Source organism: Mauremys reevesii, linkage group 13 (assembly GCF_016161935.1).
Source record: "Mauremys reevesii isolate NIE-2019 linkage group 13, ASM1616193v1, whole genome shotgun sequence".
NCBI lineage: Eukaryota > Metazoa > Chordata > Testudines > Geoemydidae > Mauremys > Mauremys reevesii.
The window spans coordinates 34191385-34207145 of record NC_052635.1 but is presented as its reverse complement, the minus strand read 5'-3'; the positions used below and the strand labels follow the sequence as shown (position 1 = coordinate 34207145).

General features: G+C 42.4%; 1 pseudogene; it reads right to left on the bottom strand.

Moving 5' to 3' along the window:
* Nucleotides 1–1584: 1584 nt before the first annotated feature.
* Nucleotides 1585–4193, bottom strand: LOC120380170 (annotated as a pseudogene).
* Nucleotides 4194–15761: the final 11568 nt, after the last annotated feature.

Here is a 15761-nt window from a genome sequence, read left to right as displayed (position 1 = left end):
ACAATTGTATTCACTCAAGCCTCTCTTTAAAAATGTGGAACTTCTTATAATGAAGTATTGAAAATCATATAAGCAGGCTTATTTTATGGGGTGGAACTGGCCTTGTAGTGAATTCACATGCAGTGCAACTCCGGTTACAGGCAGTGGAATGAGTCTTTGGCAGCTTCAATGCACCGTGATGTTCTAGTTGTAGGTAAACCTCTGTGTAGAGTGGAGTTGGTGTATGAGAATAAAGATGTCACCATAACAGGATCCCAACTTAATTGCACCCAGCTTTCCTGTATAGATGGCCAACTGCCTAGGACGGAGGAAGGGGGGCTCTGTCCCTTGGAGAATTTTTGAAGTGTGTGGTTCTTCCACCATTCTGTTTCCCCCATTATTTCCCCTCCTGAGTCTAGTCTGACCTTTCCTTTAGACCAAGAAGGGCTGGATGTGGCTCCTTTTGAGTCTAACACACCTCTGGGTTGGCAGGAGGTAGACTCACTCAAGAGCAACGTGTAATGCTCTCCCCCACATTCCTCCCAGCAGCTGTGGGTGCTCCACCATACTATGTAGCCCCTCACCCCACTCCAGGATCTAAGCAGGAATCCTCAATGCCAAAGATTTTTAATGTTATTCCTAATTGGTGATCTAGCTTTAACAGTTTGGTGAACAGGCAAGCAGAGCAATGCTGCTGCAGTTAAAAGAAACGTCAGCCCTCGCTTAGCTTCACTCATTGCTGCCTGCCAGGAACCAGTCTTCTCCCTGGGAACTGTGTAACTGTCTCTGAATGCATCACCTGGATCTTATCAACTCAAACACTTCAGAGTTCAGGCAAAGAAGCCAAAGTCAATTTTTGCTCACTGTTTAAACCCAAAAATAAACAGAGCCAGGGAAAGGAACAGTTGAGGGTGGGGTGGAGCAAGGGATAAGTACTGTAGTGGGGGTGGAGGGTGTATTGCTAAGCTCCATACTGGTTTAGGGATAAAGTCCCTGGAGGATCAACTCACCACCTAAACAGGTAGGGGTGAAGTTATGCAATACAGAGCTGTTGTGGGGGAGGGTGGCAGGCAGGCTGCTGCCAACATACAGCTGCAGATGTTCTATCAGATGTTAAGGGACACATATTCCAACAGCTGGTATAAAGCCACCAAGATACCAGTAGGGTGACCAGATGTCCTGTTTTTATAGGGACAGTCCCAATATTTGGGGCTTTGTCTTATATAGGAAAGGTTAAAAGAATTGGTCATGTTACTTCTAGAGAAGAGGCTGCTGAAGGGGGGCCTGATAAGTGTTCCTATAGGTAATAATAGGTTGTTATAAAGAGGATAGAGATCAACTTTTCTTGTCCACCGAAGGTAGAACAAGAAGTAATCTGCTTAGTTTGCAGCAAGGGAGATTAGAGTAGATATTCGGCAATGCTTTTGAACTATAAGGATAGCTTAAGCACTGGAAGAAGGTTCCTAGGGAGGTTGTAGAATTCCCATCCTTCAAGGTGTTAAGAACAAGTTAGACAAAACATTTGTCAGGGATGGTCTTGAGGTACACTTAAGCCTGCCTCTTATGGGGAGCAGGCAGAAATGGGCTAGATCAGTGCTTCTCAAACTATCTGATGTCTTCGACTGCATCAGCGATGATTGTCACTAAGCTGTGAAACATGTCATAACAATCTCTTGACACTCAACTCGTCCATGCTTTTAGCTTTCATTTCTATCTGTTAATCTTGTCTGCCATTGTAAGACACGAAGGCATCCTTCCCTGCATGGAGGTGTTGAGATCATTAAAGATGGCAAAGATCTCAGCCAAATAAGCCAGCTTGGCTATCCAATCCACATCTCGGAACAATTGTGACCAATTTGGTTTTTTGTCCTGAAGAAACTCAGCAAGCTTGTTTCGGAACTCAAATACTCTTGACAGAACTTTCCCCCTCGATAACCAACATACATCGGCATGCAATAGGTGCTGTTTATGATCCGCTTCCATATCATCACATAATGCAGAGAATAATCTCAAATTTAAAGCATTCGCCTTTACATGGGTCGCAATTTTTATGACCTCGCTGAGTGCACTGTTTAGTTCGGGTGACATTTTTTTTGTTGCAAGACTTTCTCGGTGAAAGAAGCAGTGCGTCGACTTGCATTCGGGTGCAAGCGCCTTAATCTGGGTAACCACTCCAGAATGCCGTCCTGTCATTGCGGCAGCACCATCAAAACATACACTTACACAAAACTTGAAATCCAACCTACATTTGTTAATGATGTAGTCGCTCACAGTCTTGAACACTTCAGAACTAGTTGTTTTTTTTGGTAGTGAAGCAGAAAACAAAAACTCTTCCTTCAAATCACTCTCATGTTCAAAGCGGACATACACAAGCAGAATTGCCATATTAGCAACATCTGTACATTCGTCAAGATGCAAAGAAAAGTACTTTGCTAATTTAATCTGTCCTATGAGCTGATCTTCCATATCAGGAGCCAGATCATGAATTTGTCAAGATATAGTGTCATTTGAAAGTGGCACCTGAGCCACTTTCTTTGCTCCTGGCTCGTCCAGAATTTCCATGAAGACATCTTTAATACAGCCTATCACTAGCGTCTCACTGACTGTGTATGACTTTTTAGTCTTAGCAACACGAAACACTACTTTACAAGAAGCTCACAAAGCACAAGTATTTATGTGTGACACTTCAAAGATCTGTTTCTGACGGCCTTTTAAATCAATATGCTTTCTTTTGAAGAACTCTTTTGGCTTTGAACTAATTTAATTATGTTTTATATTTAAATATCTCTTGAGCTTTGACGGCTTCATTGCGTCATTAGCCAACACATAGCCACAAACAATGCACTGCAGTTCTGGCACTCCACCATCATTTGTGGTACAAAACTGAACTGAAAGTATGAGGAGTCATATTTCAAAGTAGAGCTAGTACGAATTCTTTTTGTTGACAATACTTCGGTTTCATTTACATTGCCGTCATCTGATTCAGAATTACTTGCGTGTTCAGCAACCGGATGTCTCTGCTTGATAAATATGTCAATTGGGCCTCGCTAAACCATCTGTAAATTAGGCATAAAAATAATTAATATAAATTCCATTACCCTGGGTAGATACTTAATTTATGATATTAGGATGAAAGCCGAATAAATGCAGTGGGAATGCTTTTATTGAGAAATTTGTGTGGGAGAACATTGATTAATAGGGTAAGTAATGTTAGGATAAGAAGATAATATAAATTTTAAAATTGCAAACAGGATAATTGGAAAGTTAAGATGGTTTGAACATATAGAAAGAATTAATAATGAACATCAAAAATAAGATTTACCTGTCTGAAAGATATGGAGTGAGAAAGCGAGGAATTTCGAGAACTTCCAGGCAGAAACATGTAGGTTTGATTCTAGAAGAGGGGAAGGATATAAGTAAGAACAATGAGAGGTGTATGAAACAATATATGGATATGGAGGAAGCGAGGATGTTATGCTCCTACAAAGCACACGGGATCTTTTCAGGGGGAACAGTCACACACACACTCACTCACTCACTCACTCCTGCCAGTTGATGTTTACAGTTATCAGTCTGTTGTAGCATGTGCAGGCGTGGTAATAAGGAGGGGGCAGGTGTATGCACATTTTTCCAATCAAGCCAAACATGCAAATGTGTGTGCAAATCAGTCTGTCTGGCCGTGGCATTAATAAAAGAGGACACGGTGTGTGAATCGCTTATGAATGCTTCCTGCTAGATGATTTAAATTGAAAGATCTCTTTATTTTTAAATGTGGGAAGCTCTGTGCAGCAGCAATGAATCAATCAGTGGCATTTCTTTGTAGTTTATTATTCCTGTTGACATTGTATAAAATCAGGAGGAAGATTAGTCAAAATTATTTACTCTGATTACTGAGAAAAATGTCACATATAAAAATAACGGCTTTTACGAAATGCTGAAGCATTCCCCTCCTTTTCGCACGGAGATCAGTGTGAGCAGGTCACTGTAACCTCTTTGAAGAGCAGGTCTGAATGACAACAAAATTAATATGTATTTAGGGCCCACTTCTGCAAACCCTTATTCACATGAGTATTCTTTGCTCAGAGTGGGATGAGTCACATGAGAAGTCCTTCACAACCAGGCCCTGTTAATGTGTATTTCTTTTAACTTTGTGTAATAGGGGATGAGAAGCAGGTTTCCATCAATGCAGGCAGAAGACCTCGTACCCCAACCATATCTTATTTGGAGGCATTTATTCTGCCTTGCTTGTCAATTTCACTTCACTGTCATTTGAAGTGAAATATTTTAATATGACAATTCTTAAACATTAAGGGACAAAGTAGAACAGGAAACCTAATGTTATGCACAATACCACTACTTTGTACACAATTGCAGCAAATTTATGCGTAAATGTCCAGCTTCCAGTAAAATTTTCAAAAGCAACTATGTCCCATTTGCCAAAGGCACTTAACTTTAAGCGCAAAGTAGGTACTTCTGAATATTTTACCCTAGATAAGTCAAGGTAACTGTGTATGCTTTTATGTGCAAAATACTGAAAATCTAGGCCATCACCAAGTCACAACTGAGAGCTAAAAGACTGGAAAGTCCTTAAGGCGTCATTGTCCTGCCTGCAGTCTGACAGAGCTCTTGCTGCCCAGATAGACACTCCAATAATGTGTGTCAGATTGCATGGGTGCTGTGATCTGTTAAAGTGTTTAGCACTTCAGGATAGGTCTGTACCTATCCTCTGGAGCAGGAAAGAGGCTCAAGGCACCTTTCAGAGTAGACGATGCAATGAAATGGCAGCATCAGAAGAGAAATCAGTACTAGGGAGCTCAACATTCTGCCCGCATCCTTTGGGATTACAATTACAGACCTGCAAGTGTCAGGGCAGTTCAGATGTGAATTGATCAGGCTTAAGCTATTTTGCAAAGATTTTGTCCCTTTGTGGTTTTAAGCAGTTTCATAGTAATGGAGTTTCACTTGCTACCCATTTCACCTGCTTCCGCGAAACACTGATGTGCTTAACATTACTCACATGAGTAATCCCCTTGAGTTATATATGTACTTAAGTGTTGTTGAATTGAGGGGGAGAAGAAGGTGTCACAATCCTGAAAATCTGGCTATGTATTTATTTAAAAATGTAGGTAGTGATACAGTACTGTGAAAGTTCTCCTAGACACTATCTGCCATGCTTTTCTATTACACATTTGGATGTGTTACATTTGCTAGACTTCACAGTTAAAGGTGCTATAAAATAAAAACTGAAGGCAGATTGACTTGTGTTTCTTCACATAGTGGTTCTAGTGATTGAATACAGTGCAGTACTGTGCATTCCTAGTATACAACATTATAATCTAATTCCCCACCAGATTTACTGTTGGTGGTGAACTCCATCAAGCTTAGTGACCTGAAGATGTACGTGAGGCACTAATCTGGCCAAATGTTGGAACTGTCAATCTGGATCGTTTTGAGCAGTTCCCATAGAGCATCTTTCAGTCAATGAACCCAAAGTGCTTAACAAACATTAACTAGTTTTTGTGCTGAAGAAGAATTCCAGGTGATCATCTGAGATCCTTCCTGTCCCATGAGCAAAGGAAGACAGAAGGCAGATTCTGGAAGTGAACAGCTGGCTAGAGAAGTGGTGGAGGGTTTTGGTTTTTGTGGAACATTGGTTCACCATTTATGGGGAGAAGGGGCCATATAGTTTGGATGGCCTCCACCTCAGTAGAAGGGGAATCAATCTTCTCAATGACAGGCTGGCTAGAATGGTCAGAAGGATGTTTACCTCTCCCCTTTTGTAATTAGTTTAAGATATGCGCACTCAGCACAAAATGGAGAAGTTGAGAACAAAATAAATAAAAAACCAAAGGACACGAAGTGAAGAAATTCTTTTATTGGCTACACACCATGCAAGTAGCCTGGTTCCAAACAAGGGAAGCCAAAATTGCTCATTTCATGAGCATAAATTTGATTTAGTTGGTATTATTGAAACTTAGTGGGATGATTCCCATGACTGTAATGTCCTAATCAATGGTTATAATCTATTTAGGAAGGTTTAAGTGGGTAAAGGGGGAGAGGGAGTGGCACTCTGTCAAAAATGGCATTCCCTGTTTCCAAGTCACTGACAATTCAGAAGAAAATGATAAAGCACAAGATGGGGCAGGGGTATTACCTGGTGTTTGCTACAGCAGTGGTTCTCAAAGCCGGTCTGCCGCTTGTTCAGGGAAAGCCCCTGGCAGGCCGGGCTGGTTTGTTTACATGCCGTGTCTGCAAGTTCGGCCAATCGCGGCTCCCACTGACTGCGGTTTGCCGCTCCAGGCCATCGGGGACTGCGGGAAGTGGCGTGGGCTGGACTCCCTTCCCGCAGCTCCCATTGGCCTGGAGTGGGCCAGTGGGAGCCGCAATTGTCCGAACCTGCAGACGCAGCAGGTAAACAAACTGGCCCGGCCTGCCAGGGGCTTTCCCTGAACAAGTGGCGGACCAGCTTTGAGAACCACTCTGCTACAGGACACCAGATCACACTGGGGACCAGGATGATCAGTTCCTTATGCACCTACCTATAACATGTAGGGGGAAAAGCTGTGCGGTTGTGGAGGACTTCAATTTGAGTGACACATGCTGGAGCTCTCATGCTGCCAATACTAAAACATCCTTGGGATTTCTAAATATTAGATGACAATTTCCTAATTCCAAGAATTGTATCCAACACAGGGGAATTCTATATTAGACCTTGTCTTGATAGATAAAGAGGAACTGATCACAGAACTAAAAATTAATGGTAACTTAGGTATAAGTGATCATGACTTGATCACATTTATAATATGCAAGCAAAAAAGTCCAGACCAGCGATACTGGTCTTTAAAAGGTCCAGTTTTCACAAAGATGAAAACAATTGAGCCAAATCAGCCAGAAAGAAGAATTAATGAGAAATTTGAATAATTGGGAATTGTTTAAGAATACTTTACTACATGTCTAGAAAGCCACAATCAAAGAAGAAGGCCATATTGTTTTTTTAAAAAACCCAGCTTGGTTTAGAAGTGAAGTGAAGGCAGCTATAGAAACTGAAAGAAAGGGGAGGTTGATAGTAATGAATATAATTCAGAAGTTAGGAATTGTAGGAAATTGATAAGGGAAGCAAAGGGAGAGCATAAGGAGAAATCTATGGCCAGAAGACTTAAGTAGTTTTTTTTGTTTTTTGTTTTTAAAATATATTAGGAACATAAAGAATCTTGACAATGGTATTGGTCCATTACTAGATAGAAATGGGAAATTATTATTTACTGAACATGTCTACCTTTTCTGCAGTAATATTTCTGTTCTGCATTTGGGAAAAAACAGAACACTTTCCTTTTCACTGATATCTCAGGAGGATGTTAAACAGCAGCTACTAAAGTTAGACTTTTTTTTAAATCAGTAGGTCCAGATCACTTCCATCCAATTTTGAAAGAGGTGGGTGAGGTGCTCTCTGGGCCATAACTTTGATTTTCATCAATTTTGGAACACTGGGGAAATTCCAGAAGACTGGAGGAAAGCTAATGTTGTGCCCATATTTAAAAATGGTAAATGGGATGATCTGGGTAATTATAGCCCTGTCAGTCTGACATCAATCCCAGGTAAGTTAATGGAGGAGCTGATATGGGACTTGATTGATGAAGAAACAAATGGAGGTAATATAATCAATGCGGATCAACATGGATTTATGGAAAATAGAGCCTGTCTAACTTGATCTCATCAAAAAATATTACATGTTTAGTTGATAAAGCAAAGTGTTGATGTAATATACTTAGATTTCAGTAAGGCATTTGACGTGGTATCATATGACATTTTGATTAGGTCTGTCAATCACAGTTAACTCATGCGATTAACTAAAAAAAATTAACCGTGATTTTAAAAAAAATTTAAAAAATTCTGTTAAACAATAGAATACCAATTGAAATTTATTAAATATTTTGGATGTTTTTCTACATTTTTTTGAATATTGGATTTTAATTTACAACACATAATACAAAGTGCATAGTGCTCACTTTATATTTTTTATTACAAATGTTTGCACTGTAAAAATGATAAACACAAGAAATAGTATTTTTCAATTCACCTCATACAAGTACTGTAGTGCAATCTCTTTATTGTGAAAGTGCAACTTAAAAATGTAGATTTTTTTTTGTTACATTAAAAATAAAACAATGTAAAACTTTAGCACCTACAAGTCCACTAAGTCCTACTTCTTGTTCAGCCAATCGCTAAGACAAACAAGTTTGTTTAACTTTACGGGAGATAATGCTGCTGACTTCTTACTTGCAATGTCATCTGAAAGTGAGAACAGGCGTTGGCATGGCATCATTGTAGCTGGCGTTGCTAGATATTTACGTGCCAGGTGTGCTAAACATTCGTATGCCCCTTCATGCTTTGTCCACTATTCCAGAGGACATGCTTTTATGCCGATGACGCTCGCTAAAAATAATGTATTAATTAAATTTGAGACTGAACTCCTGTTCTGTTTTACCTGCATTCTGCCATATATTTTGTGTTATGGCAGTCTCAGATGATGACCCAGTATGTGTTGTTCGATTGAAGAACACTTTCACTGCAGATTTGACAAAATGAGAAGACGGTACCAATGTGAGATTTCTAAAGATAGCTACAGCACTAGACCCAAGGGTTAAACATCTGAAGTGCCTTCCAAAACCTGAGAGGGATGAGGTGTGGAGCATGTTTTCAGAAGTCTTAAAAGAGCAACACTCTGATGTGGAAACTACAGAACCTGAACCACCAAAAAAGAAAAACAACTTTTTGTTGGTGGCATCTGACTCAAACGATGAAAATGAATGTGCGTCAGTGCGCACTGCTGTGGCTCATTATCAAGCAGAACCCATCATAAGCATGGAAGCATGTCCTCTGGGATGGTGGGTGAAGCATGAAGGGACATTTTAATCTTTACCACATCTGGCACGTCAATATCTTGCAATGCTGGCTGCAACAGTGCCATGCGAATGCCTGTTCTCTCTTTCAGGTGACATTGTAAACAAGAAGTGGGTAGCATTATCTCCCGTAAATATAAACAAACTTGTTCGTCTGAGCGATTGGCTGAACAAGAAGTAGGACTGAGTGGACTTGTAGGCTCTAAAGTTTACATTGTTTTATTTTTGAATGCAGTTATTTCTTTGTACATAATTCTACATTTGTAAGTTTAACTTTCATGATAAAGAGAGTGCACTACAGTATTTGTAATAGGTGAATTGAAAAATAGTATTTATTTTCTTTTTTACAGTGCAAATATTTGTAATATAAATAAATATAAAGTGAGCACTGTACACTTTGTATTCTGTGTCACTGAAATCAATATATTTGAAAATGTAGACAACATCCAAAATATTTAAATAAATGGCTTTCTATTGTTTAACAGAGCGATAATCGTGATTATTTTTTTAAATCATTTAGCCCTAATTTTGATTTAACTTCCCCACCACCTGTAAAACTATACAAAATTAATACAGCACCCATTAAATGCATTAAAAACTGGCTAATTGATAAGTCTGAATGTAATTTTAAACAGGAGAAATCATCATAGAGCAGGTGTGTTTCTAGTGGAGTGCTGCAGCAATTGGTTCTTGGCCCCACACTATTTAAAATCTTTCTTAATGAGCTGGAAGAAATCATAAAATCATCACTGAAGGTTTGCAGATGACCCCAATTAAAGGAGTAGGAAATGGTGAAGACATGTCACTGATACATAGTGATATGGATTGCTTGGTAAAGTGGGCTAAGCAAACAATGTGTTTTTAATATAGCTAATATAGGTATACATCTAGGAACAAATAATGTAGGCCATACTTACAGGATGGGGGACCCTATCCTTGGGAAGCAGTGACTTTGAAAAAGAGATGGGGGATCATGTGGACAATCCGCTGACCATGAGCTCCCAGTGTGATGCTGAGGCTTAAAGAGTTAATGCGATCCTTGGATGCTTAAACAGGGGCATCTCAAGTAGGAGTAGCTTATTTTCCCTCTGTATTTGGCCCTGGTGTGACTGCTGCTGGAATACTGTGTCCAGTTCTGGTGTCTACAGTTCAAGAAGGATGTGGGGAAAAACCGAGGAGGGTTCAGAGAAGAGCCACAAGAATGATAGTTATGAGAAAATCTGCCTTATAACAGACTCAAGGAGCTCAATCTACTTATCTGACCAAAGAGAAGGTTAAGGAGTGTCTTGATCACCCTTTATATGTAGCTACATGGGGAACATGATAATGGGCTTTCAGTCTAGCTGAGAAAAGTGTAATGGGATCCGATGACTGGAAGTTAAGCCTGGACGAATTCTGATTGAAAGTTAGGTGTGCATTTTTAATAGCGAGTAACTAACCATTGGAACAACTGACCAAAGTCCTGGTGGATTCTCCATCACTGAACTTTTAAATCAAGATTGGATGTTTTTCTAACAGACCTGCTCTAGGAATTATTTTGGGAAGTTCTCTGGCCTGTTATAAAGGAGGTAAGACTAGATCACAATGGGCCCTTCTGGCTCTGGAATGTATGAATAGCGAATAGCCTGGTGGGTAAGGCAGTCATATAGGAAGCAAGAGTCCCTGCTCCAAATCCGACAGGGATTGAACCTGGGTCTCCCATGCCAGGTGAGAGTCCTACCCACCTGGCTGTTCTGTGTGTCTGGCCTGGTCTACACTAGGCGTTTAAACCAGTTTTAGGAGCGTAAAACCGATTTAACGCCACACCCGTCCACACTGAGAGGCCCTTTATATCGGTATAAAGGGCTCTTTAAACCGGTTTCTGTACTCCTCCCTAACGAGAGGAGTAGCACTAGTATCGGAATTACCATATCGGATTAGGGTTAGTGTGGCCGCAGATCGACGGTATTGGCCTCCGGGCGGTATCCCACAGTGCACCACTGACTGCTCTGGACAGCAATCTGAACTCGGATGCAGTGGCCAGGTAGACAGGAAAAGCCCCGCGAACTTTTGAATATTTCCTGTTTGCCTAGCGTGGAGCTCAGATCAGCACGTGTGGTGATGCAGTTAAAAATCAAAATAAAGAAAGAGCTCCCGCATGGACCATGCGGATGTGATCGCTGTAAGGGCAGGCAAATCTGTTCTATCAGCGCTCCGTTACAGAAGACGAAATTCAAAATCATTTTAAAAAAATCTCCAGACAGACGCCATAGCAGGGGCTCAGCGCACTGCTGCATGACAAGCGTAACGGAAAGCCAAAGAATCAAATGGACGCTCATGGACTGGAGGACTCAAGCTATCCCACAGTTCCTGCAGTCTCCGAAAAGTATTTGCATTCTTGGCTGAGCTCCAAATGCTTCTAGGGTCAAACACAGTGTCCGCGGTGGGTCAGGGCATAGCTCGGCAATTTACGCACCCCCCCCACCCCCAGAAGTGCTTTCCCAGAGGAAGGAGTGACTGACGACATTTACCCAGAACCACCCGCGACAATGATTTTTGCCCCATCAGGCACTGGGATATCAACCCGGAAATGCTAAGGGGCGAGGGAGGCTGCGGGAACTATGGGATAGCTACGGAATAGCTACCCACAGTGCAACGCTCCAGAAGTCGATGCTAGCCTCGGACCGTGGACGCACACCACCGATTTAATGTGTTTAGTGTGGCCGCGCGCACTCGATTTTATACAATCTGTTTTACAAAACCGGTTTATGCAAATTTGGAATAGTCCCGTAGTGTAGACGTACCCTCTGACTATGGCTTTGACTAGAAATTCCATCCCCACAGAAAGTTACAGACAATTGACATGTTTCATCAAAATGAAGCTTTTTTCCTTTCTTTTCAGAATCAGTCTTTTTGACTAACTCGACTCAAGGGTTCTGGCTTCTAATCCTCGACTCTGATCACTAGACCACACTTACAGTGGTGGGTTAGATTTTCTGTTTGATAGGTAACAAAGTAGCATGTCCCTTCCAGAGATGAGCTTGTTAGACAAAACCTGGATATGTATGTAGACAGATGCTGTTAACTTGTGATGTGATGAAGTATTTGAATGCGTGGAGAAAATGGTAACTTGCATGCAGATAAAAGCCATATTTTAGTTGGATAATCTTCAGACCCTCTAACAGAGAGCAGAAACATGTGGTGTAATCCTTGGATTTTCGAAATGTGTATTTGGACAACCCTGGGCTAACCTAACCTACAATAGCTAGAAGGCCATAAATGCATATGAATGTGACCTTGTTGTGGATATAAATCCCCAGTATTGTTTGCACTGCAAATGCTATTGATAGACAAGCAGACAGTTAACATTAGGAGGATTTTAGTTTGGTACACAAAACACGATCAAACAAACTGCTGGGCTTCGGTAGTGATGCTGACTTATACCAGTGGAAAATCTAGCGCATAGTTCAGTTCCATGTGTGTATATTGTCCTGCAACTGTGACAAATGTATCTCTTTTTTTACCACTGTGATAGAAAATGACAGTGAGACCCACTCATAAATCAGCAGAATTCTCAGCACCATCAACAGTTGCTCACAAAATGAGTTATTCCCATATGGACTTTCCTGAATCGCTGGAAGGCCATGCTCACATGATTGGCTCTAAACATGGTGGTTAATATTCCATCGACAATAGGGCAGATACTGTGTTGCTCTTCTCACTGGCTTATGCTGTCATGGCCCCAGTCTTGCGCTCTAAAAGTCAGTGGGAACCAATTATTTCAATGATCAATGAGCAGAATCAGGCCCTTATCGTTGGTTAGATAGAACTATCAACTATTCTCGTGCTTTTTAAAAATGGAATTATACCAGGGATGAATTTGATCCCAGAAGACTGGCAAGAATATCATAGGACGGACAGGTAGGGAAAATATTGCAAAGGGTCTTCACATGGCAGTGTCTGGTACTCCAAGGCTAGCCAAAAAGATGGCAATTTTTTTCATAACATTTCAGGGAAGTAATATTTTTTCCATCTTAACTTCAGGCTTTTTTTAACTTCAGGCATTTTTTCCCCCCCACAAAATGTCTCTCAAAGGGGCAGTCGTTACAGCAAAACATCAAATTTCAGAATGTCTCTCGTTTTGAGGTGAAAACTGATGTATGTAGGTTTCAGTGCAGACAATGTCAAGGTTTTCACTGGAAAAACAGGACTGTTTTGCACTCAAACTGATGTCGTTTGCCAAGTTTTCTGTGAAACGGTGTTCGCTCTGCAGCATCACAGCGAAGCACAAAGGCCGCCTATTTAAGTTTTATTTCCCTTGTCTGACATAGACCTACACAGCCACCCCTCTTACAAGCTTTTCTCTACTAGTGTAGAGTCATTTAAATGATGAGCCCTTTCTCTCTTATGTAAATTTTTCATGCATCTTCTATTTTCACTGTCCTCCTCCTTTAGGTTGTACAGGCTATGTGCTGCATCTCACGCATCGGACAGATGAGCAATGTCATGGGATGCCTAACCCACTTACTGGCTTGAAGTCCCGATATTGCATCAGTGTGCAAATAGGTGAGGCTGTGCACATCCAAAACCAGAAAATGTGGGATTGGACATTAGGAGGATGCAGTAGAGGGTGGTCTGATTCAGTTTGCAGGCCTTGCATGTCTGTGACTAGCTCTGGGTGAACAGTGGGAGACAGATTCATATTGTTCCAATGGGGTATTTGATGGAACACTTCAAATGAATAATATTCAACCAACTCTTATGTATGACACAGCAGTTTCTTAGGCACTAGCGTAAATTCCAAACAAACTGGTTCCACTTGGGGTGGATTTAGAATCCAAACTGGGATCTAAATTTTGCATCTGGCCCTATTTTTATAACTGGTCAGACTGAAACCCAAATTGTGGGGCTTTAGAAATCTGGATTCAGAACTGAATGTTGCATCTGAATGTTAGGCCCATCTCCATAGGGAAATAGGTGTTGTGAATTGCTAACTGCATTTTAATTACCATAAGCAAATTACAGTGCCTGATGGATTATAGGTAGGGCTGTGACAAACATGCCCTTCTTACTCTGCCCCCTGGCTCCAGCTGGTAGTGCACTCTGGGCTGGGGAGGGATGGGACTCACGGGCGCTGACTTTCCAAAGTGCCCGGGTGCTCGACCCCAGGCCCTGCCCCCACTCCACCCCTTCCCCCAATACCCCAGCCTGGACCACCGCTTCCCACCCAGTTCCGCCCCCTCCCCTGAGCGTGCTGAATCCTTGTTCCTCCCCGCTCCCTGCAGGTTCTCCTGCCTGCACGCGGAGAAACAGCTGATTGCGGCAGGTGGGAGGCTTGGGGAGGGAGGAGGAAAGCACTGATCTGTGGCGCCCGCTAGCAGGCAGGAGGTGCTGGGGGAGGTGAAGGGGGCCGTCGGTGGGTGCTCCAGCCCCCACTATATTTTCTCTGTGGGTGCTCCAGCCCCGGAGCACCCACGGAGTCGGTGCCTATGACACGACTTACTCTTCCCCTGCACAGCTGTTCTCAGCAGATCATCAGACTCATCTCTGGGTACTACCCCAGCTGCAGGAAGCTCTGGAGCTGGGCACCAGCCCCAGAGTTTCCTGCAGCCATGGGAGATTGCCAGAGGTGGAGGTGGGTCTGATTTCCCCCATGCCACTAGGAGCACCCTGCAGCCAGGGGAGGTACCCTGCCCACCCCACACCAAAGAGTAGCCATGCAGGAGAAGAGCAAGTCCCGTCCCTCCCCAGCCCAGCCGGGGCTAGCAGTTAGGAGCCCTCAGCTGGGGTGCTCCTAGGAGCACATGGGAGATCAGACCCACCTCCAGGAATCTCCCATGGCTGCAGGAAGCTCCAGGGCCGCATAGTGCAGAAGTGATGGTGGCAACCCCGCAACTGCCCTACAACACCTATTGTGACTCCCCCACACACGATCCCCTTTTGGGTTGGGCCCCCACGGTTACAACACCATGAAATTTCAGATGTAAACATTGGGAAATGGGACTAATTTTCAAATCCTATGGCCCTGAAATTGACCAGAATGGACCGTGAATTTGGTAGGGCCCTAATTATAGGATGGGGGACAGCCACACAGTGACAAGGGGAGGCTTAATACCTCTGGGGGAGCATGCTCAGTAATAGTCCTTGCTACACCTACAGAAAAGCTGTGGCTTGTGCTCCCCAAGCACTGGCCTCTGAGTCTGAGTTTGTGGCCATGATCTCAGCATCCTTGGGACTGGAGAACACTTCTAGCCATGTTACTCTGCCAGCTGGTTAGTCTTCCATCCCTGTGGTCAAGCTGCTGTTACAGGTACTTGGGGGGTGGGGACAGGCTGGGGAACAGGTGCATTGCCTTCCCTACATAATATTCCTGTGGCATGGATTGTCTCAGTCCATCCTTCAGGAACACACTTTCAGATGGGGACTTTCTATATTGGCCTGCGCGTCTGTTGCAGCAAACAGTCTTGTTTGCCCACGCAGAAATCATTCTGGTAGTTCCCATTTGTGCACATAAATGCATGATTTGATCCATCCAGCATGCAAAAGTGCTGGGACAAATTAATACTTTGAAAATATGGCCCTTAATATTCAAATTATTGCAGATGAAACCCCAAAAGCTGCCCTCAGAGCATTATGCTTGTGATTTAAGTCAGAGAGGTCAGGAAAGCTGGATTTGCAACTCCGATGACACCCTTAACTCTCTCCAGTTGAGAGGATGACCTAATGATAGGACACAGCGTTCTTCAGGACAAGATCTTGAAATGCCAGGCAGCGTCATCTACTTTTGGCCACTCTGTTTTTTAATTTTATTTAGGAAGATTTAACAAGTTTACAAATTGTTGCCATGTAAACATCAAAAACAAAACAATCGTTAGAACTGTTAGCTTTTGTTTAAAGAGACAT